Genomic DNA, 23,601 nt, shown 5'->3' with positions numbered 1-23,601 from the left:
GACAGGGTGGAGAGATTGCAGGACAAGAACACCTGCTGCCACTTGGACATTCCTTTTGCTTCATTAGACAGCTCAGATAGGAGATGGAACTCAGGACCATGGACAGCACCTTTAAAGACCATTTGGGCAGAAACCTGGAGTGCGTAGAGCACCCCCAGGCATTGCAGACAGTTGGCAGCCTCCTCTGTATATAAGTATGAGATTGCTTGTTTTGCAAGAAAGGCTTTTTACAGATTTTTTTTTAAAAAACAGATTTGCATCACTGACCTCAATTGGCCATGATCCAGAAGAACTGTGGACTCAGACCAGAGACATTCTTAAGGAAGAATGCACAAAGATAATTTCTGTAGCAAAATGAAAGATAAGGCCTAGATGGGCAATGGAAGAAGCGCAATTGCTAAGGACAGATGTGAAGCAAAAGCAAACGATGATAGAAATAAGGTCAGAATCTGGAATATAACCTTTCAACAACTATCATGTTGTTGAAAAGGAATGATTGCAATGCCCAGAGCAAAGAAATAGAAGAGAACAACAGAAGGAAAAACAAGACCTCTTCTAGAAATCCACAAAATCAAAGTGCAATTCAAATCTAGATCAGGAATTCTGAAAGGCCAACAAGGAGTCATCTGACCAGGAGAAAAGAAAGAGAAGATGGAAAGAATATATTGAAAAACTACACAGAAGAGATAAAAGGATGACAGGCCCCTTCAAAGAAGAATGCTATGAGGAAGAACCTGCAATATTAGAAAGTGAGGTTAACACCACTCCAAATGCATTTGGAAGGAATAAAGCACTTAGAATAGGTTGGGTACCAAAGTCTACTTGCAGTTAGTGTAAACTACAGCTATGCAGGAAGCATACTGTGGGTAGAAGGAACATTCTAGAAACACAAAATAAAAATGTTTTAGAAGCAAAGGAGTTCTAGACACAGACCCAACTTCTTCTTGGACAGACAGACAGATATAGATATAATAGATGGATAAGGCCAGCTACATTATTCTCAAGTTAATGTGGTTTTAATTCACACACCTAATGAGAAACGGCGAAGAAGTATAATTATTTTAGATCTATTCATTACACCTCCATGGCTATGAAATATTTAGGTGGCAACTGTGGGGGGTGAGCTGGGAATCAAGTTGGGAAGAGAGAGATCACAGGAGCCAGAGTCCTGTGATCAGGTGTCCAGAGACAGAAGAAGACTGAAAGGGCAAGAGCTGAGAAAGGGCCATGAGCAAGCATGTGCATTGCACATGCTGGTGTTAAAGCGGAGAATGGAATCTATTGTGCACCTGGCAGCTCACTCAATCAAATGCAACCACTTTGACAGTGCAAGCCAAGCTGTATTAACTTTCAATAGAAAATGTGATACACTTCCTTAAATCCCTAAAATGTGATTCAGCCCTGTGTTGGTCCTAATTGAGAAAACAGAAGACAGCTACTCCGAGCACAAAAGTTGCAGAAGAGAGCAAGGCACAGAAAGAGAGAGAGAGAGAGAGACCCCATGTCACCATTTCCATCCAATCTGCTCCTTCTCCCCATTGTCACTTTACAAAGAAATTGAAAGCAAAACATGAAAACTAGTTGGAGATCCAATTGTGGCCCCCCCCAAATCTAGTTGGACCTTGAATGGCTCTAGATTCTCAGACAAATATGAGAAAAGGTTCATATGCCTGATGGTTCAGGAAGATGCAATGGAATTCCCACAGGGCAAAGAAAATTGGTGGGCTTCAGATCATTTGGATGCAACTGCCATAACCCCCAATCAGCATAGTCAATGTTATGGAATTATGGGAGTTGTAGTCCAAAATCTCTGGAAGGCATAAGGCTGTCTAGCCATGGAATACAGGCACTGTACCTTCCAATCAACTTCAGGTTTTATCTAAACCAGGAGCTCTGGTTTGTGGCCTGTTTCATCTCATCCAGAGGAAATATGTGTTAGCCTTTTTAATCTTGCTAGATCTTTCTTCACAGACCTTAAAAAAACAAAGGAAAAATAGCATGAAAAAGAGACAAAAAGATACCAAGGGATCTTACAAAAAAGTTACATATAGTGCTGAGGGTGGGAAATTCCATAAGAGGTTATTATACTTATTATTACTACTATAAATGTTATAACTACAATTTTGACTTAATAATACTTGGTTATTACAAAAAAGCTTTTATCATGGGTATCAAGTAAATAATAATTCACCATATAGCATGTCCACAAACCCACCAGCAATTAATATTTTTCCAAATAAAACAATATCATAATAAAAAATTAAATTCATAAAGTATGTGAACTAGTTCCTGGTTCCTCCCAGGAAGTTTAACACAACCAGACCTCATCCACTTTTATATTATTTCAGCAGGCAACACAGCCAGTGCTCTCTCCATCTATCCATCCATCCATCCATCTTAATCCCATGTTTTTATGGACAAAGCTGTTGGTTTGGGTCCTTTCCAGTTTGGGTTCAGACCCAGTGTTGGAACTGAAACAGCTGTAGTAACCTTTGAGGACAACTGATGGCCAGAACTAGACCTGGGGTGTGGGAAGTGTCCCTGTTGGTTTTTCTAGACCTCTTTGTGGCAGACTTCAACTTCAGCCATGGTATTCTTCAGGGGAAGTTGTCCAGATGGGACTGGAAATGTTATTTTGCAGTACTTCCCTTTAGGGCAGGGATGAAACCCACTGAAACCTGTCTCTCTTGCATTCATGGACTTCCTTTCATGTTGGGTCCAGTCTTGGAAAGCAAGCGGAGCAAAGAAGAAGAAGAAAATGCCCCAGAATGAAGGCTGTACAACCAGCATCCTTTTTCCTCAGGAGGTGCAGTGGCAGAGACAAAGGCTGTGTCACATGGTGCTGCTGCAAAGCGTTCATTAGGGAGAAGAGCAATTTGTTTAAGATACCGCAATCAAGAACAGTCTATTCTTGTCCTGATGGATGGCCATCCTGATTCTGTGTGCCAGAAGGCTGCAGGGGCTGCGGGAAGAAGGCAATACAGTTTCTGAAAGAAGTGGTTCCACACTGTTTCCAAAATGTTTATGGCAGTGCTATCAGTCCCCCAAATTCCAGCCTCATAAAGCATTTGGGCAACCACTTTACCAAAACAAAACAATCAGGGTAAGTTCAATAAGCTGCCCACCTTTGTTTTCAAAATCAGACTCAGAGTTTTTTGGTTTGATAGCCCATAGACCATTCATCACAATTTAAGAATTTAAAAACGCATTATGACAAAAAACTTCTACATCTACAATATGGTTTTTCCAAAAGTGCTCAAAAGTAGTTTTAATCTAACAGCGTCAGGGAGGGTTAAATATTTCAACAGCTATTTCTTAAAAAAAAAAAAAAAAAAACCTATATCTTGCCTTTTCCTATTTCAGGTAGTAAAAAGGTGTATCAAGTTCTGACAAGGAGCAGTTACAATAACATTCATCTGGTGGTATCTTAAGAAAGCACATTCCAACATGCAACCATGTAGAATCATTGCAACTTTGAAACTGCCTGTATGTTAAAATACAGCAGTAGATTAAATATGTTGGAGTATTTAATTCCCAGTTGTAAAAGGGAGTAATTCCACCTAGGATTCTCTTGAAGGGAGTCCCGGTCTTCCTTCAATAATTTTACCACGAGTAGCTTCCACCTTTTTCCAATTAGATTTTCCATTTTCCATAAGCCCAGGCTGCTTATTTCTGTTCCTACCCTGTTGTTTCACTTCAACCAGAAACACTCTTGCATTGCCAGTGTAGTGAAAGCTGGGAGTTCTTCAGAATTTTGTAATCGGCATTTGAAATTAATGATGGTCTTCCAAATCAAAGTCAAAAAAATTTGGAAGCCCTAGTTCAAGTGGTATCACTGCAGAGGTGAGACAGGGTGGCAGAGTTAGAACTTCACCAAAAAAACAATGTTCCTGGAGTTTTTCGAGTTGCTCTAGTAGGCCAGAAAACCAAATCTGGGAGCCATATAACAGACAAGGCAGCAACAAAGTTTTGTATATCGTAAAGCGAGCTGGCACGTATTGGACTCCTTGAATATAAAAAAAAACTTTTCAAAGCTAATGATCTTAATTTGACTTTGCCTTAAGGTATTGAAACCATGTTAGATTTGGTTGGAATACACTTCCAAGATATCTAAATGTGTTGACCAGTTGTAACTTATATGTGCCAATTTTCCATTTTTTATTGGACTATCTTGTCTTGGTAAATACAATAATTTTAGATTTATCTTCATTTACATCCAATAATTCTTCATTACAGTAAACAATAAAGGCTTTGTTTTAATAAATCTTCATTAACACTGTGATGGTTTTCTGTGCCTTCAATTTTACTGCCATCCTATGTTCTTTCCATGAGAACAGCTAATTAAAAAGGATGCCTAAATATATAAATAAGCACGTTTGTCCAATAACATGTTGGTCTAGCCACCATCCACACTTAGATCCGTGACTGCCAAAACCATGATCACCTGGGCACAGAGATGAACTGGATATAGGTTAACAGGCTGAGACTAAGTCCTGGCAAGAGGGTACTGTTGGCCAGCTGACAAGCTAATCTGGTACTGGAGTTCAGCATCTTCTGGATGGGATCCATCTGAAGGATCAACTTTGCAGCACGGGCATCCTTCTGAACCTTCCATTGCCTTGGACTAACTACAGGAGCTTCCAAAATGCATGCAGATGCAATTCAAGGTGCTGGTTCTCACCTGTAAGCACCTAATGTTTAAGATCCTCAATGGAGGCCCTCCTACAGGTTCCTCTCCCTATGGAGGTTAAGGGGGAACTAGCGAAGAGGAGGGTATTTTCCATGGTGGCACCCCAATTGTGGAATGTCTTGCTACTGGAGATTCATCAGGTACTGACCTTATCGAGTTTTAAGCACTTGATGAAAATTTTTCTTTTTCTATGCACCTATGGCACCAGTTAAACTTACTGGAGTTTATTGATGGCACTGGATTTTAGTTTAATTTATTAATTTTATTAATTTATACTTTGGTTGTATATATTGTGTTTTCTCTTGTTTATTTATTATATTTTAATTGTATTATTTCGTCCATGTTAATGTTGTTATTGATATTCTTATTATAATGGCTGCATAATGCTAACAGGCAGCTTTTTATAAAGATTTGGTTTTGGGCCAGATTATCTGAAAGACCACCTCATCCCATATGAACCTGTCCACAATTTAAGATCTGCTTCAAAGGCTCTGCACAAAGGGGCCAGAAAAAGAACTAGCAAGAGGGAAAGGCACCAGTTATATCAAAAAACAGAATTAATTCTGTGTACTGTTTAAAGGCTGTACTTGCTTATTCTTAATGTGTATTTATTCTAAAGTTTTAAAATGTTAGCATTAAAAGTTTTAAAATGCTATTCAGTTTGGGGGGCATTTTTTCAGTCCAGCAATGGCTCCTAAATAGTTTTGAAAATAAATAATGCAGAACTAAAAACAAAAGTATCTCATGCAATTCTAGAAAACAGTCCGCCTGCAACTGTCTTACTAGACCCTAAGTAAAAAGCCCAGAATAAGTACTAAGAACAAAGCAAACAGCTGAGAAATGCTGAACCGTGATATATATATATCTGAACATAGCAGTGGCAATAGCAAACCAATTCCCAGCCTAGAAATGTAAGAGAGACACTCTCAACAAAATGGAAAGCTGGGAAACATAAGCAAGGAAGGAAATGCTAAAGTGCAGCAAACAAATAGAACATTGTGGAACTGAAACACGAAACGCAGCAAAGGAGGAATTACTCTTTCAGTAAGTGGCCAGTTATCAAAACACCAAAACGGGGTTTGAAAAGATCATTTGCAAAGCACGGAGCATTTATACTATCATTTCCAGGCAGAATAGTCCAAGGCAGCAAAAATGATTAATTGCTTTGTGGCAGCTCGAAGACTAACGGATTTGTATTGCACAAGCTTGTAGGGACTGTCGTTGAGGCTGACCTTGGTCTACAACAGTTTGTGCCATATATAGCACAATCTTAACTATGTTTAGACAGAAAAAGCCCCACGGTTCTCAACAGTCTTGAACTACAAGTCTCTCGTTGCATGGAAGTGATGATGCTGAAGCTGCTAAGCTCAGGAGACCAAAACACATGGCTGGGATGAAAGCAACGATGGCGTATGGAAGATTCCCAGGGAGAACCATTTGGGAAGAATTGTAAACTGATCCAGGAAAGCATCCAGCAATGTGAAGTCCAGGTGAAGAGGGTGATGGTCCAGCTTACTTATTTGGAAGTGGCATTTTCCATTTCTGCACAAGCTGATGGGCACTTTTGTTACCCAGTGCTGAAATCCTAAAGTTAATGTGCCTTTCTTCTCTCCCTAATCTTGCTTCCGGACTATTTAATGCCTCACTAGACCTAAAAATAAACCCTGGGGCCCCATGCTCATTTCACTTCAATTAAGATATACAGCTTGAGCGAAATATACATTGATAGGGAGCTACATTTTCTGAAATAACTGCTTATCTCTGCACTTTCAGCTCATTATAAACAGGCTCCTGGGATCTAACTTTAAATAAAGGCTGTTGGTGAACAAAATTACAAGATAGTATCAAGAGACTTCCTGAACTAGATATATTCCATTTTATTAAGCTTTTTTTGTGTATACCATGAATCAGCAAAGCATTCCATCTGGGCTAACTCCAGCCACGGCAACACTTACTGTAAATCTCCAAGGCAAACATGTTTCGCCAAGGGCATGATGAAAACCACACTTGGCTGCGCGCTTCTTCCTGTGTTTTTCTCCCGCTGTCGCATACGTCTGTTGGCTTGTTTTAAACCTGATTGGAGCATATTAGCTGGCACTATTTTCTCATTGCTGTTTAAAGCATTAATAAGTTGTGAAAATTAGTAGCTTTACTGCATCAAAACAACAATGTACAACAGTGTTTTTATCTTTGGGATTCGTAAGAATTGTTCTGTCATCAGAAGAGGTTTGTAAGCTGTGGGGTGAAGACATTTATGTTGTTTCAAACAACTTCCCTTGTAGATAATTTTATTTCAGGTTTTCTTAAATTAGCTGCATAAAACATTGCAATTTTAGCAGATCAAAAGCATTTGTAGGTGCTTCCAACCAGAGGACTCCTAATACTATTTGTCAAAAAAGAATGTGCATGTATTCCATCTTTTCTTTCGCACTTTTTTTTTTGGTTGGTGGGGGGGGGTAAAAAAAGATGGATGAGAAAATATGGAAAGTTTATAGGTGGAAAGCAACAGCATCTGGGTATCCCATAAAATTCCATGAAAGAGGCAACATGGTTACACAATCCAAGCCTCATTGGTTAACCAGTGTGGTGTAGTGGCTAAGAGCATGGGACTGGGACTCAGACGATCTGGGTTCTAGTCCCCGCTCAGCCATGGAGCCATCTGGGTGACTTTGGGCCAGTCACAGACTCTCAGCCCAACCTACCTCACAGGGTTGTTGTTATGGGGATAAGATGGAGGAGGAGAATGATGTAAGCTGCCTTGAGCCCTTTGTAGGAAAAAGGCAGGATATAAATCGATAGATAAACAAACAAATAAATAAATAAATAAATACTATCATGGGGAAGGGAGGGGATAAAACAGTAGCAGCAGTGGTAACTTATAGCCTAGACAGTTCAGAAAGACACCCCAGTCCACAAGGTCAGCATTTGGTGTGGCGCTGGAGCCCATGGTGGATGGTAGGACTAATAAATCCTGGGCAGCTTACTTTGCCCATGCAGAAGTCCTTCCACCCAGCAAAGTCTCTGTTGCATACAAGCCAGTGAAGTGTCAGAGGGGGCTATCATAAAACGTATCCATATACAGTAATTATTATCTATCAGGAAAAGAAAGGAAAAAGAAAAATAAGGGAAAACAAGGAAGGGGAGAAAAAGAATTAAGATTTCCAATATATATGCTAATATCAGCAGACAGGATGTCTAAATAAGCATATGAATAAAACTGAAAAACGCAAGATACGTGTTCAAATGTAGCAAGAGCAGTAGGATCTTCAATCCACCAAGTGGTAAGTGGTGGGTGGTTTGACTTCCAAGCTTGGAATATAAATATCTTTGCAACTTTAAAGACTCTCACTATCCACTTCTGCTGTCCATCTGTTAATTCCCCAGATCACAAGGATGCCATTCAAAAGTGCATGAGCATCCACTGTTATCAGGAACATGTGCATGATCCAAAAAGAAGTTACTGTAGGACATGCCCACATCAGGGAGCCATTGACCCCCTTAGGTTGTCAGCATCTGGCAGAGCTGGGCAGCTTCTTCCTGGCAAGTCTCTCTGATGTCCGATGTACGCAAAACATCCATCTTACTGAATCAGTCTCAATGCTGAGTCCGCAGAAATGGTACATATGGAGATGAAGGCAACTTTACATGGATTACACTGTGTAGGACATTCGATTTCCTTATTCCATTCATCTCTGAACTACTGAGCATACAGACTGCAGTTTGCAGAGTGGGGGTGGGGGGTTGTTTGTAGTTGTTATCCTTGTGTTATTGTGTTGCATGCACGTGTGCATGCACACATATAAGCCAATTAGGGAAAAATCTTTCTAGAACTTCTGGATGGTTCTAGGATGTATCTTGGATTCTCTGGTTTGGTGCACACGATACCATAATAGTGAAAGGGGAATTAGTGAGCACAGATGTAGAAGACACTGGAATCTAGCATAGGTGGCATTGTTTCAACATTCTCTTTAAGGCCTGATATGCCCGAGATTATTGTCTTCACAAATCAGAAGGGCTTAGGTACATATTTCATGGGCAATACATGATTTGATTTGCCAGTCTTTTTAAATCAATGCAATTACTGAGAGATTAGACAGCTGCTAATTTGATGTAAGTGAAATGGTGTGTTACCTCCCCTGCCATGCAACACAGACACCAGTTTAGGATTACTCACAGCCTTTCCATCATGGCAATCTATGCAGGAAGTTTGCACAAATTAGGAAATTAACACAGATCAGAAATGGAATCAGGAATGAGGTAAAGAGGCAACAATTTGCAAATATTTTCAACTAACATATGCTGCCCTCATGCTCACATGAGCAGTTCCAAACAGGACATGTCCGCATTTGAGCCAAAAATGACATTCCTAATTTCCCCTTCCCCATAGCACCAGGTCATTCCTTTCCCCAGCCTCGCCTGCTCCCTCTCATTCAGCCACTTCCTGACTTTGGTGTTAAGTTTCCCCCCATTCTACAAGGTTGCAATGTTTGTCCTGAAATGTAGCCCCTGGAAGTAAGAGCTTTAAGCTAAAATAGGTTGGGCATGTTGGCATGTTGGCCCTGCCTCTTTGACTTTGGCTCCCCACAATAGCTTCCCTGAAATTGCATCCAGCCCTTGGGCTGAAAGAGGTGCAACCCTGTGCCTTAACAGGTCCTAGAAGAGCTCTGTGGAAGATAGCGAACCACATCTGGCCTTTCTTCAAATAGAGATGGATACAAAAGGATAGGCAAGAGGGAGGAGGGGGTTAGGAAAATGTGCACCTGGCAGTCCTCACCAGTTGGATGAATCATCAGAGGTACTCTCTGCCTCAGCATTCCAAGCCATAGCTTATATTTATTTTTTCCTTCGATTGCCATCTTATCCCATGGGTCACCTGCTGTGGGAATTGAATAATAGGCTGCACAACTCTTTAATGCATTAATTAAATGGGGAGAGCCTTCTCTGCTGGAACCTTGGCAAGACTAGGCTTGAATCCTGGCCAGACTTGGACTCTGAAGTCAGCATGCTCTGCGGTGATGCAGCTATTTTTGCGAGTGAGCACAGAGATCACAGGGTGGTGGGCGGGTGGCTTGGAGAAAGAACGGAACAAGGCAATGAAGCAGCTTCAGAGAGGAAAGGTAATAGGGAAGAACTCGAGAGAGTGAGTCTATTTTGCCAGAGGTAGCATTTCAGATAAAGGCAAGGTAAAGCACAGACTCTCCTGCTGCAGTGTCTCCCCTTGTTGAAACACAAGTTGGCTTGCAGAAGACCCATGTTATTTTTGCTGCTAAATAAGGAGCATGGAATTCTTTATTTCACCTACCTGTGAGATTCCGTTTATTTCAAAGTAAATCCCACTGTGTTCAGCAGGGCTTACTTTCTCATAAATGTGTTTAGGATTGCAGTCTGTTGTCGTTGGGGGTAAGCAATAGAAAAGCTCCCATTGATTTCAGTTAGAATTTGATTGGTCTCCACAAAGGTAAAGGTTAAAAATCTGAATCATGACTAGGAGTCATGATGGTGCTTAGAAGATAATATGAAACTATTAGCACATATCACTTTAAAGTATTTTTTTCTTACAAATGGTGTTAGCTGCAAGGATAGAGGAGTTTTTTACTTTTCCTAATGGATTCCATTTGCACTTACTGTGAACCATATTATCACATGAACTTCCTACACCATGGATGTAGCTCTGTTATGCTTGTAATCATAATAGTCCATCTCAAAATGCAGTAAGCTGCTTTGTGAAGGCTTTGTTCCATCTTCATTAGCCAGGTGCCCTCCAGATGTAGTTGTGGATAGTGAGAATTGCAGTCCAGCACATCTGGAGTCTACTAATCCATGTCAGTCTAGGGAAGACTGATTTGGCAGGTTGTGGCAGTGGCAAGGAAGTCTCTGGCATTTATTGGCCAAATGGATATGATGCTGCAGAATCTTCATAAACATTCTAACTGGGGGAGTATGTTATCGGTCTTAGAAACTTGGTGACATTTCAGGTTTGAAAGTTGAAGCACATAGTCAATGGCTGAAGAAAGACTCACAAAATATTAAGACAGGCATTGTGAAGTTGTGCTCTTATAGGTGTTGGACTTGAAGTTCCCATCATTCTCCCATTAGCTATGCTGGCCAGGACAAATGGGAATGGGAATCCATAAACCTTTGGGATGCTTAGAGCCAGGAGGAGAAGCTGTGTGAGCTTCTCTTGAAAAAGACCATAGGAGGTGGTTGTGACAATGTAATGCTAAGGGCTAGAGAATCCACAGGCAGAGTGGCTTAACAGAAGGAGAGTAACAAGCAATGTATTGAGAAACAGGAATCTGCTATAGGATTTGGTGCAAATTCCTTCAGGTGGTCCTAGGATTCCTGAAACACATTGTGCAAAACAGCAGCAATACCCAGCTGGTGCAGGGACATCTTAAATGCCATCTTTATATAAACATCCCTTGAGGTCTTGTTTTTCATGGTTTAGCCCACAGTGAGCTTTAAGGGTATTTCTGAACTGACGCCTAAAGTGAAAAGGCTGGGGGGGGGGGGGGGGGAACAGGCTTATAACAAAAGGCATCCTTGATGGACCTCCAAGCAATAAACAAGTACTGCTATAATTAAGAGCAGTGACCCTTGACGAAAATGGTTGCTACCAGGTAAATAAGCTGTTGTTAAACAGAAAAGTTGGGAGAAATGATCAGGAAACAGAAATGGCAGCTGCCCACAGAGAGATAATGCAGTGCGCTATTTACTTGTCTATGTATTTATTTTAAGGCTTCCTTTGTTATTTGTCTGCAAGCCGTCTCAGAGATCTGATCTAACCGCCAGTCCAAGGATGGGCATAGTCCACACAGAGCAATAGCCATGGCTTGAATCATGTCCTTCCCGGTTCCCCATCTCTGGGGGAAAATAAATAAATCTGTGATTCAAAGAGTGGCGCAGGCGGGAGCGGAGCAGGGAAGATGCACTCTGAGACAAGCCAGTTATGCTTCAATCATCCTGTGATGTGCACCAGACTTGCTAGCCTTACTCTTCTGCCCACAGCCTCTTGCTTTATATTTCCTTTCCCATTCAAGGCGTCAAAGTGATTGTCTCTTCTGTGCGTGCTTACAGATCCAGGCTCATGGATTATTGCAATCTGTTCGACTTGCTTTGTTTCCAGCCATGGCGATGTGCGGCTGTGAGGTTCTTTGTTTCTCTCAGACAATTAGAATGCCAAGTGAGGCACTGAAAACCTCTAAATGTGGAACTGGCTGAACAACGCTGGAGTTGCTGCTAAAGCCCCGTTTCACAAAAGGATCTCATAAACAGAGTATTCGCTTGGAGCAGAGAGCGGGGAGGGAGACAAAGAAGATGACAGAATGATGCATACTTGATGTTGTCACTGTTGCTGCTGCTTTTCTCCTTGCTGCTTATATGTGGGGAAGGTTCCGTTCATCTCTTTCCACACCACACCGTCACCCTGATCCAGGCATGTGCACACTAGGCCTTCCTTAAATCATCAGTAATCCATTGCTTCACTTTCCAAAGCAGTGGTGTAGCAGAGTCAGGACTCACAGGGATACAACACCTATGCTTTTTGATCAGCAGGGATGCTGAAGTCATCTGCCACCCACTCCATTCATCCCCTACCTCAAGGATGGACTTCCTTGTTCCATCAGAACTTAGCTGCAGTTCTCACAGTGGTTGGAGCCAGAGGAGGTGTGACTGTTTCTGGCAACAGTAGATCTCCCCAGAGTATCCCAGGTGGCCTGGTCATGAATGGGCCATGAAGAGCCATGAGCTTTACCCAAGACCTGCCCATGGTAGGGATGGAAACTGCTGTAACTGGTCTGCTGAGACAGATTAGCAGAGTGCTGTCTATTTTCTGGGACTCACCCTCAGACTTAGGGATGGGTCAGCGTATATATTAAGGTGTATGTAATTGAGGTTAGAATTACAATGTACATTGCCCTCTGAATATGAATTATTTGGTCTTGAGGCATTTTCCCCTTATTTTGTACAATCTCCTTCCAATCCACTGCATTACTATCTGTCCCTCACAAAAGAGTTTTTGTTTCTTTGTTTTTACATTGCTTCCTTGTGGTTGCTTTGGTATTTCTCGAGGATTGATACCATCAACTTTGAAGAGAAAATCTTCCTCACATCTGTCCTGGACACATGACTTGCTCAAGTCGAAAGGTTAACTTTTTGGTCGAACTCCATTACGCTTTGATTATGTTTTCTTCTCAAAATTCATTGCCTTCTACCAGCAACTCAGATTCTTTGAGTAATTCATTTTCAAAATCCTTTGGGTACTTCGATTTATTTTTTTTTTAAATACAGGGTTTGCATCCCCCAAGGTATGCAACAATACAGAATGGATCTAATTAATATTTCAGTTATTTTTCCCCAAAAAATCAGTTATACTATAAAGCCATACTTTAAGGCTTCTTGAGGATTTTTCAATAAAATATCCTATGTATGCAGAAGAGGCATTTATTAGCACTGTTATATATGGGTGGCCGGGTGGGCGCCCATGAACCCCCGTGTGCGCATCTTGACTTCTTTGGTGATAGCATTTCTTGTTTTTGTTGTTGTTGTTTGCTTTTCACGTTCAGTTTTGGCCCATGTCATCCTGTATCAAATTTCAACTCAATACAACTTGAAATTTTTACTTGAAATTTCAATTTCAACACAATACAAGTTGAAATTTCAATCTCAAGTTGAAACATTTCACAGAATTCCCGCTATAAGTATGGAGTACAATTAAAAGTGGTAGAGCACAGTTCCTCCAGTGATGAATATAATACGCTTCACTTTCTTTGCGTACAAAAGCACCGACATAACAAAGATACATCAAATCTTTCCTTGGCTGCTTTGACATTCTGACTCCTTTCCCACCTGTGAGATTTATGCAGTCAGGTGAAACGCTCGGTCTGATAATCACATTTTCTCACAGGCTCTCAGTGTGCCCTGTTAAATGCTAAACTGATGCAACGTGTGTCTCCTTGCTTGTCAGAAATGCCATTTTTGACCATTTTAAGGGGCTTTTTGTAGCTGATAAAGGCAGGGAATGCTATGGGACACATGCAACGGCATGACATTTTCCTAATAAGCTTAGTCAACCTCCCCACGGAGTACTGATCTTCCCACTAGTCCCTGTAGGGAAGCCAGCTGCTCCCCCCCACATCTCAGGGCCAATTCAGGCTGCCAGCGGAAGTGGGAGCTGTCGGGTTAGAAGCTTCCCCGGCCCCCACTTGTCTTCTGTTGACGAGCACCTTCACTTCCTACTGATGCAGTAGGAAGACTGTCTGCTGGTGCTCCCTTAAGTCTGGCATGGAAACAGGCTTCATTGTCCTGAATGGGAGCTTCAAAGGAGAAGAAAGCCACCTGCCAATGCAACTCAGTCTCGTCAAGTCTGCATTAAGATCTCAGCCGTATGAAAGTTCACAGGAGCACTGGGCACATACTAGGACAGACACAGACTGGCAATGACTCTCCGGGATTCCACGCAGGATCCGTTCCCAGTCCTACCTGGAGAAGCCTGAAATTGATCTGGGACCTTCTGCAGGCAAAGCACATCCCATATGCACATGGGATGGTGTAACTTGGTGTCCTGCAACATCAGGGAGTTGGACCCAATGACCTGCATGAGCCCTTCCAACTCTACTATTCCATGATTCCTGCTAAGCGGTGGCCCTCAGAACTTTTGTCCTGCCCCGAGGCTGCGGCAAACGGACTTCAATCTTCCCCCAAAGTGTCGGATTGTCAGACACGCACACTTGGGCAGGGCACACATGCACACACCTGGAAGAAACAGAGCTAGGAGGCAAAGCCAATCCTGACACCAGGGGTTGGGGGAGGTGACCACCTCAAGCAGCTCTTGGAGGCAACAGAATGGCTAATTAGTCAATGTATTCATATTGTACATTTACAACAAGAGCCAAGTTTAGCATCACTTTCTATGTCTGTCCAGCACCTATGCTTTCTTTCATTTTTTTAACGATATTTTACATGCTGGCAGGGGCATGCTGGGAGTTGTAGTCCAAGACATACAGAGCACACCAGTTTGGGGAACGCCATGTGAGAAGCTTGTTTGAAGCATTGTCTGTTGTGGCCCTCACAGAGCAGCACTTTGAGGGGAAAGATCAGAGAGGCAGAACTGAACCTACCAGTGGCCACCCCAGTCAACTGATTGGAGCCGCCATGAAAGAGAAGCAAAGCAATCACGATTGACTGAGTCTCCTTGTATTTTTACTCTCCAGGAGTGGTGCTCATGGAATTATCTGTTAGAAGCCTCAGAACAGATTTACCAGTCCTTGGTCTGCTGCCCCTTGACTGAAGGGGAAAGCACCATTTCCTGTTCCACCTCCATGGCTTGGGCTGGGTCACCACTGCTTTTTCCTGCGGCTTGTCCTGAAACATTGCAGTGCCTAGCACTGCCTAGAAGCACCACAGTCGATCCTGAAGGAGCTCCTGGAAAGCAGCATGGTCTGCCACCTCGAAAAAGTAAAAATAAAAAAAAAAAGAGTGATAATTTATCGCTCTCCAGGTGGCCTCATTACCAGGTCCTGGACAGGCTGCCTCCAGGAAGCTGATAGCAATTGCCCATTGCTGACACCAGAGTTGCTTGTTTGCAAGCCGCCTGTTTTCCTAGCAAAATTAATATATAGATTACATTTCTTCCAACCAGCCTCTTGGGAATTGATCTGTGTTCTTGGAAATGGCTCACTGGTTGATGCCTGTTGTGTTCTCTGCTGCGGCCTGAGACGGCGAAGCTGAAGCCACCTGTAACTTTGGACCACTAAACAGAGAAGATGTGGCTCCTGGAGGTTTCAGCACTTAATCCCTTTTCAGCCACTCTTGTTTCTCATGTTCAAGATGCTTGTCGGTGAGATCTTGAGTGGTGTCTCAAAGATTTTCGACATATTAAATTCCAAGGATGAGTCTCTCTCTGCTTCATCTTCCAGACCCGTTCATGAAGTTTTAACCAAAGCAAACATTAAGCCCAGCTTTTAACTTTTACTGCTCCATTCTCTCCCCTGCCAGCACCCAACCCCACTCACCTCCCTCTGTTAGACTTGCAGCTTTATGGTACACCGGCCCTATGAATTAACTGTGATGTGGCTACTCCATGCCTGAATTAATGCTGGTGTTTTACTCAGTTTCACTTCTACAATTTTCTATCTTAAAAGTTTGCCCTTATCAGAAATATCTGAAACTGCTGCTTTAAAAGAAACAAATCTACTGAGCCCTCAAATATTTGGCAACTTAATATCTATTGAAGTGGAACAAGTGGTTTTAAGTCCACCTAATTTCACTGAAGGCTGTTGGATTGGCTTAAACCCAAGCAGTTTACAGCTGAGTACCCTGGGAGTAACTTCTAGATTGTGCATTAGTCTGCGTACAGTACATGTTCTTTGGTCCACAGTTTGATGGCAAAAACTAGAGCTAGGACTTTGCTAGACAGAGGCTGTGTTCAGATGTCACAATACAGTACAGTTTAGCAAGATCCAGATAAGCCTAGCTTCCTGCTGTACGCACCTGTGTGTGCACACCAATGTATATTTGTGCACATGCTCTCTGGCCTCCCCTTTTTCCCCTGAGCAGTCAGGGGAGTAGTTTGGAAGCATTCACCATGGTTTGTTGTGGTGCTCAAAGCCAGAACTATGCTTGATCATAACAATGTCTATAAACCATCTTTTAATGCTGGCTTCTTTGAAAACAACCACAGTTGCAATTAAACACCATTTGCCTGACTGAGCTGGCACAGAAGGCAAAAGACAGAAACAAATGCTTATGAATTCTTCCATATGGCTACGCCACAGAAAGAGAACAAGGAGCCTAGAGGTAAACTAGGGTAGCTCGATGTTACTAAGCCGTATTTTAATATAATGCCCCCAAATTGCAGTTAGATTCTGGGAACATGAGAGGAGCCCTAGTGAAGCCCTCCAAAACACTGTGTGTACCAGTGCTGTGTGAAATGCAATACACTATACTCTGTGCACAATACTCTGTTCACACAGTGGCCAACCAGTTGCATGAGGGAAACCTACTGGTAGGACACTGGTTCAATAGCACCTCCCAGCCGTATTCCTCAACAGCTGATCTACGCAGGCATACTGTTGCTGGTAGAAGAAGCAGCATACAGCCATCATGCCCACCACCCACTGATCACCTTTTTCTCCATGAAATTGGGCTGGTTCACACAACACAAAGGGTAGTTAATAACCCATTGAAAGCAGTGTGTCTTGCTCCAAGGTATCCCTATTTAGGAGAGCATCCCATAGCTGACAAACTAGCAAAATCATGTGTGAAACGTAATGGATCCAAGTCATGGAGATCAAAATTGTTTTCATGTCCTGACCTCCCTGCTCCCTTCTCTCCCACACTTAAATTACAAGCACGGCCTTTCCATTTCAAAAATTTGTGCCAAGCACTTAGATTATTTTAAGCTTGAGGGGAGCAGTCTAGGGGTGTATTTGCACAGGGAGTATCCCAGTATTCCCAGTATTCCTGCCAGGGAACACCAAGAGCTGTAAGACTTAAGACCTTTTTCTCTCTGACATGCCTGAGATTGCACCCCAATGCAATCCATGTCTCTTCACCGTCACTTAGTTAGGATTGGTCATTTGTGTGAATGCCAAACACTCCAGGGACAGAGTTGCCACTTCCCTTTTCCAGCAGAGCTGCTATGCCTCCAAACAGCTACACAACAGGCAGAAATGCAGAAAGTGGGGCTTTTTTTCCCTGCCTGAAAATGCAGCATACAGGTCAAAACCACAGGAACCCCTGGGCAGAAGGATTCCGGAAGCTGCCACGGCAAAGCTCAGGCCTTCCACTTTCCCAGGGCAGGCACACGATGAAGCTGTTCTCTTAGCTTTCTGCCACGGCACTGCATTTGGCTCCAGTCACATGCCAGCAAATCCTATATACCACTTTAAAGGGATATGAAGATGTGAAGTTCCTCCTGCATGTAATCTGGTTCCTGAAGGGTTCTTTCCAAACCCGGGATTTGAATGTTAAAATTCCAGGTCACCAAAGCCTATTTCCACACACATCTCCATAATCATGGTCAAAAGCCACTCTATTTTGAGTCAGGAAACTTGAAGAAATCTCTCCGCTGCTGTGGATGTCACTCTGCTGCAAAATGTAACATCCTCCCCAGTGTTTCAGAACAAAACAAAATACCAAATGCTATTTTCTTGTAGGAAATGTTGAGCAAGCAACTTAACTACTTTCCTTTTATTTCAAGCAAATAAAATGTGTGTGTAGTGGGGGGGGATTCAATTTCCTATATTGCACAGGATTAATCCATTCGCCACATGGAATAGCAAAAAACTCCATTCTTTTAAGAAATTTAGCAATCACATGTTCTGTTCCACCATCATCCGTAAAAAATATTGTTTACACTCCAGGCCTATTGCTTCAGGAAATTATTGATGAGAGCAGCTGCTCCTCTGCAAGAAGAGAAGAACATTTCCTTTCTCCCCATCCATGGGCACTTTTTTTGGAGCCACCTTTCCTTTATCATCATGCCACAGAGCCGTGCAAGATTGGATTTCAAATTCAGGGTGGTGAGGGGGAGAAAAGCTCTTCTGCAAAGGAACTCTTCACAAACTTCCCTTCAGAACTTCTGCAGTGGCTCTGAGCCAATGCCCTGCCCTCCAAAGGCCTTATAAAAATAAAATGAAATTTCAGATCAGCATCCGGCTTCAGATGCACTGCTGCTGAGCCGAACACTGTAATTACAATTACAACTCCGTGATGCCTTGTGTATAAATTATTCAAATTAAAGCACATAGCTTATTCAAATTGTATCCGCATGGAACATTTCTTTTATAAAACAAATCTGCCCCCCCCCAAAAAAACATTTCCAGCTAGCAGTCACATGACCTCTGACACAGAGCTCACCTCTGCAAAATGCCAAGCCACACAAGGTTCAGTGGAAGAATATCCAGCTTTCAGAAATGGTGTTTGCCGCACAGAACAGACTGACTACACATATAACATTATGCAAAATGCACAAGAAGACCATGCATTAAGGATGGGTGAAATCTGAACTCCAAATTAGGCAGCTTGTGGGTTATATCTATTACGTTCATAGTGCTCAGATGTATACGGAGACTGGATTTCTAACACATTTGCTGGTTTTTCAAACAGAGATTGATTCCAAGAGTCTGCATGGTCTGTGTGATTAAAGCATGTGAACTCCTCCATTTCTCCCCTTTCCTGATGTTGGGGACTAAGCCCTTTACTTTCTCAGGAAGTAGGGCTGTCCTTTTTGCAGTCCTCAGGCTTCTGGATTGATGACCCTTAACTCTTTAGTGAGGGTTTTCCAAACTGATCAGTGCCAAATTCTGGCTCTGAAAACTGAAGGAACGGCCACGTAGGTTTGTATCCAGCCCTTCTTTAATGTTTTCTTTCCACTCATGGCTTCATTCCCATTTGGGATTCAGCTAGCCGATCCAGGCCATTTCTCTCGAGTACCCAGCAGAACTGGAAAGAACTCCAAGGAGGAAGAGGAGAGGAGGGGAGTGGGACAGCTCAGGGCAGCCGGCAGGTAAGGTGGGAAGCTGGGCTTTGGCAGAAGGAAGTGCCCCTTCTGCAGCTCTTGTTCTTGCTGTTTGTGCCACTGCCGGTCAGAGCCAGCAGTACTGAGCCGGATGGGCACACGGCCTGCGCAAGGGAAAGGCACGTCTGCACAGCCATTGGCTGTCATGGGTTTCTCAGTCCATCCCATTGACTGCCGCTTCCTGAGAGTAAAACTGGCCATTCTCACATGGCATCTGGCTAGTGCTACTTGACCTAGCATTGCTACATCACGTCCTCGAAAATGCCGCTCACCCATCCTTGTGGGCCATCCACTGAAGTGAGAACACCCATGCCTCTCCCCTGGGAAGTAAAAAAATCAGAACTTGCAACAGTTCAGTTCCTGGCAAGGAGCAAACAATCTGCCATGAGTAGGTGACTCACAAGTTCACCTGAGCAGGCGGCATGCATGTACAAGCCAGACTTTGCAGAAATGACAAGTATCCTATATTGCCAAGAATGATTTTTATTACAGCACCTCTGTATATAGCAAAGAGGGCGCATGTCCCTTTGTTTCCTCTCTTGCTTCACCATCAGAGATAGTGGCTTGACCTTTCTTGCAGTAATATTGCTACAGGTCTCACTGGCATCTTTAAAAACTGCAGCAAATACTCTTTGAAAGCTATTGGATGTTGTGTTTGTGGGTTGGTTGGGTGGCAGTTTAATGTTAAATACATCCAGGATTGTATCTTTGATCTAATATCCAAGATGTATCCTGGAAATCGTGCCTGGATTTATTGATGCCCCCCTAAAGACGTTTTAAACAGGGGTGAAGAACATCTGTGTTGGCCCTGCAGATGTTGCAGATCCACAACTCTCATAATCCCTGGCCATGTGGCCTGAGGCTGATGGGATCTGGAACCCAACCACAGCTAGAGGATGGTAAGCTTGGAGTCCGTGCTCCAAAACAGAAGTAGGGAATATGACTCCTGTGGACACCACTGTCATCTCTTCCTGGACACTACTTTTCTATACATATAAAACACTTAAGAAACACTTCCATATTCGCTAAAACAATGCAATACAACATTGTTATAATGATAATAATACGGTAATAATAAAGTAACTACAGCTGCTGAAGGGAGAGAGAGAGAGAATCTGTGTATATATGTAAGTGTAGATATACAGTACTGTGAAAAATAAAGGAAACAGTTCTTAAAACTGTTTAGCTCATTCTTGAGGTAACGTAAAGCCTAATGTCAACTGATGATGATGAAGATGGACCTGGTGCTGCAGAGTCAGGCTTTGATTGTGCTGTTGGTGGTGGGGGGTACCACTGGACTCTTGAAGTAAGCCTGAAAGGTTGTTTGTACAGCCATTTTCTTTTTCTCGCCATAAATGGCCTTGTAGCAGCTGAGGGCCTGACTACAAGGGCAAATCCTAAAGAAAAACCAAAGGGGAACAATGCAGCTTACACACACCCCGAAACACACTAGCTTGGGTATGCTCAAGCTGACATCCAGAACAAAAAGCCAGGAATATCTCTAGGGAAGTAGGCTGCCACTGATGATGAGGCATAGTTCCCTAGAAATATCCACAGCTTTTTGTTAATGATATTCATATAGGGTTTATGCCAGTCCACACATTCATAAGTACGGGTTGTTTGTAACCCAGATGTTTGTAACCCAGGAACTACCTGTAGTCTGGTCTAAGAGCCATCGTAGACAAGATTGCTTTGCCTACGGCTTCTACTTCTAGAGTCACTGCAAAATTAAGGTCCAAGCTCCACACGATGTTCTCTTTCTTTCCTCTCTTTCCATGCTTTCCACTACATAACCTCTGTGGCCCAGAGTATGGTCTGAAGGTACATAAGGCACCCACCATGTTGAAGCTAAGCAGGTTTAGGACTGGCTGAGCTTGGAGGGGAGACCACCTGGGAACTACATATGAGTTCTGCAATGGGAGAAAGGTGGGATATAAATATAATGAATATATAAATAAATAGTGCTATAATACAGTAGAATAATGCAGTTACAGTAGAATAATGCAATAAACCATTGGAGATTTGTACTTTGTTTCATGATGCCCCAAAATACCCATTTTTTGGCCCCCCACAAAAATACAAAGCTTTTTGAAAACACAGGAGTGAGGCTGAAGGTTGACAATGTTGACAAAGTACCCATGTACAGCTGTTAATGAAGAATGAGCATGCACCATACAATCCTTGCCTGGAAAAACTAATTAAAAACATGCAAAAAATATCTTGTCGTAGCCCTGTTTTGGTTATATGTCTCACTAAAATATATCTTCAAAGGCTGAAGTGCCTGCTGTATAGATGTTATAAAGCAATGCCTCACCAGCACCATTAAATTTGTTTTTCTTGCAGTCACTTCCTCTGCTTATTTTGCCTTGTTTTTAAGTTCAAAAAGGAAACAGAAGATTTCTCCACCTTCTAATATTTTCAGCTGCTTCCCCATCTAAAAGCACAGACACTTTTTCCCAAACTAAGAATGGTTTTTCCTTCAAAGAAAGTGTCAATAATAGATCAACAAGAATAATAAATGGACTTTGGGGAAAAGTAACTTCATGCAGCAGCCTCTCCTTCTAGTCTTAATGGAGTATTTAAGAAAATTTTTCATAAATGCTTGGAAGCGTGATCTGATTATTTGTCAACATTAAGGCATAAACAGCTAAGAAAAAAGTTGGAAGAAAGTGGCTCAAGTGACAAGTGATTAATATGTTCTGCAGTCAATGGGGTTTGACTTAAATCAACAAGGTGGATAAATACATTGGCATGACCCAAGGCTGCTTTTAATGCTTAAGTGTCATGGTACTCCTCCCAGTACAGATGCCACCATCCATTCACTAATCATCATCTGCAACCTACTGGTTTATAAATTCAAGCTTAGGGACGTGTGAAGAATCCACGCTGGGTGTGGGAATCTGCTGGATGCCCTTGACTCAGCTCCCTGGACTCCGGACCACTTCCTCATGGCCCTGGGTCCAACTCGGCACCAAGCATGTGTTGGCACCCAGCCGGAATCAAACCGGCATGAATACTGTCACAAGCAGCATCCCTCTCCTGAGCACAAGACTTGCAGGCTTTCTTTGAGCACACATGTTGTGGAGAAAGGTTCCCGGGTTGCACAAGGGGATCTGTGGGTATTCACAGATTTCCTCTCAGCTCAGCTCACTTCCTGAGCCAGGGCCAAAGCATGAGAAAGAAGTCAGACAAACAGAAGTAAGCCAAATATCATTGCAATCCTAGTTGGGATGCTTGGAGATTTTGTTTTTCCACATTTGGAAATAGACCAAATTCAACCACATTTCCCATGCTTACCCTTCTGGTTAGACCCATCTCCAAAAGATGGCATGAATGACATAGTGATGCATTTTGAAATGCAGGTGCTCACCAGGGCAGTCCCCACCGCCACATTCCCAAAGAGAGTCCAAACATGCAGGCAGCTGTGTTGATCCATGCCACCAAGCCAGTTCTAAGTAGTTTTCCTCTCCTGCAGGAAAAGGTCATTTGTAAATCAAATGGGTTTTCATTGTCCATGAAAGGTACAAGGCACCCCACCCCAATCTGCATCACAACAAAGAACAATATGCTGTTGTCGGAGAAATTCATCCCCCTAACCCTGCCTCCTGCCCTACACACACATCAGATTTCAGCTAAGTTTGGAGGGAACAGAGAACTCTAAGAGACTTCAGAAAGATAGTCAGATTTGCAAAACTGGTGGAATAGCAAACGCCCTAGAAGACAGAATGAAGATCCAGGGCAACCTTGATAAACTTAAACACTGGGCCCAAAGCAACAGAATGAGATTCTGAGCTACAGTCCTGACAAAAATTATCCACTGAAATTGTAATTTGGCATGGGAGAAAAGGTAGTATTGCAGAAGTGGCCAACTATGGCCCATTTTTGCCACCAACGCTTCACATACACGCATACACATGCAAAGTGTCAAAAACGAAATTTAACTTTAAAAAATGAAGTGATGTCCATAGAAGCTACGAAGCACGAAAGGAATAAAAATCAGCTGATTGCAAGCAAATGTTGACCCTTTTAGTGCACTTTAACATTCTTGGGCAAAGCCATGGAAGTTATTTGCATATGCACAAATGTATGTACATGAGGTATGAGCCCATGACCCAGTGCACAGATTCTTGGTGCACTGATGTTGCAGGTGTATGAAATGCACACATGGCAAGAACATGGAAATGAGTTGGCAGCTGCACGCATTCCTTGTGCTGATGGATGCTTTGCTTATGGCTGACTTCGTATTTAATTTGAGGCATGAGCTCATGGAACTCTGAACTGGAATTTAGTCAGTGGAGTTCGACGTTCCATGGGTTGGCTAGGTAGAATATTAAGTCCCATGGTTTTCAGCAGTCTGCTCCAAGTATGAGTCAATGTGGATCCGGCCCAC

Source organism: Varanus komodoensis, unplaced genomic scaffold, assembly GCF_004798865.1.
Source record: "Varanus komodoensis strain SLA01 unplaced genomic scaffold, ASM479886v1 scaffold23, whole genome shotgun sequence".
Classification (NCBI taxonomy): domain Eukaryota; kingdom Metazoa; phylum Chordata; class Lepidosauria; order Squamata; family Varanidae; genus Varanus; species Varanus komodoensis.
This window is presented reverse-complemented; position numbering follows the sequence as displayed.